This window comes from Jaculus jaculus, chromosome 2 (genome assembly GCF_020740685.1).
Source record: "Jaculus jaculus isolate mJacJac1 chromosome 2, mJacJac1.mat.Y.cur, whole genome shotgun sequence".
Taxonomy (NCBI): Eukaryota; Metazoa; Chordata; class Mammalia; order Rodentia; family Dipodidae; genus Jaculus; species Jaculus jaculus.
In genome coordinates, this window is record NC_059103.1 from 132,915,788 (window position 1) to 132,916,925 (window position 1,138).

The window sequence follows — 1,138 nt, forward strand, 5'->3', positions numbered from 1 at the left end:
CGGAGGTAAGCAGCTGTCAGTGCTCCCATGGAGGAGGCGGCACTCACAGCCGCGGTCCCTGATGCAAGAGCTTCCCAGTGGACCGCGACGAAGGCGGTGGCTGAGCGCGGAGCCTGGGACAGTCCCCGGCGGGGAGGAAGCCGCTTACCAACTGAGCTTACCAGTTTTAGGCTAGACTGGCTGGCCAGGGAGCTTCAAGGATCCTGATTACAGCTGATTACACCACTGTTCCTGGAATTTTTAAATTTGAAGATTGCACCACCCTGCCTCCAGTACAAGCAGTTTCTCTGTTCTGTAATCAATGTGATTCACAGGAACAACTTCAGGAACAAACGAAATGATCCTGGGTCGTGGAAAATATGATTTTTATATTGGTCTCGGGTTGGCTATGACCTCCAGCATTTTCATTGGAGGGAGTTTCATTTTGGGAAAAAAAAAAAAAAAAAAGGCCTTCTAAGACTTGCTAGAAAAGGCTCCATGAGAGCAGGTCAAGGTGGCCATGCATATCTTAAAGAATGGTTGTGGTGGGCTGGATTGCTGTCAATGGGAGCTGGTGAGGTGGCCAACTTTGCTGCATATGCATTTGCACCAGCCACGCTAGTGACTCCACTAGGGGCTCTCAGTGTCCTTGTAAGTGCCATTCTTTCTTCGTTCTTTCTAAATGAACGGCTTAATCTTCATTGGAAAAATTGGGTGTTTGCTAAGTATTCTAGGATCTACAGTTATGGTCATCCATTCTTCAAAGGAGGAAGAGATTGAGACCCTAAATGAAATGCCACATAAGTTAGGTGATCCAGGTTTTGTGGTCTTTGCAACACTTGTGATCATTGTATCCTTAATATTAATCTTTGTGGTGGGACCTCGCCATGGACAGACGAACATTCTTGTATACATAACAATCTGCTCTGTGATTGGAGCATTTTCAGTCTTCTGTGTGAAGGGCTTGGGCATCGCCATCAAAGAGCTGTTGGTTGGAAAGCCTGTGCTGAAGCATCCCCTGGCTTGGCTTCTGCTGCTGAGCCTCGTGGTCTGCGTGAGCACACAAATTAATTACCTAAACCGAGCTCTGGATATATTCAACACTTCCATTGTGACTCCAATATATTATGTGTTCTTTATAAAAAATAAAAATAAATAA

The 1,138-nt window shown here is 45.9% G+C and overlaps 1 pseudogene; it reads left to right on the forward strand.

Annotated features, from left to right (window-relative positions):
- Positions 1-249: 249 nt before the first annotated feature.
- On the forward strand, positions 250-1,138 carry LOC101601400 (annotated as a pseudogene).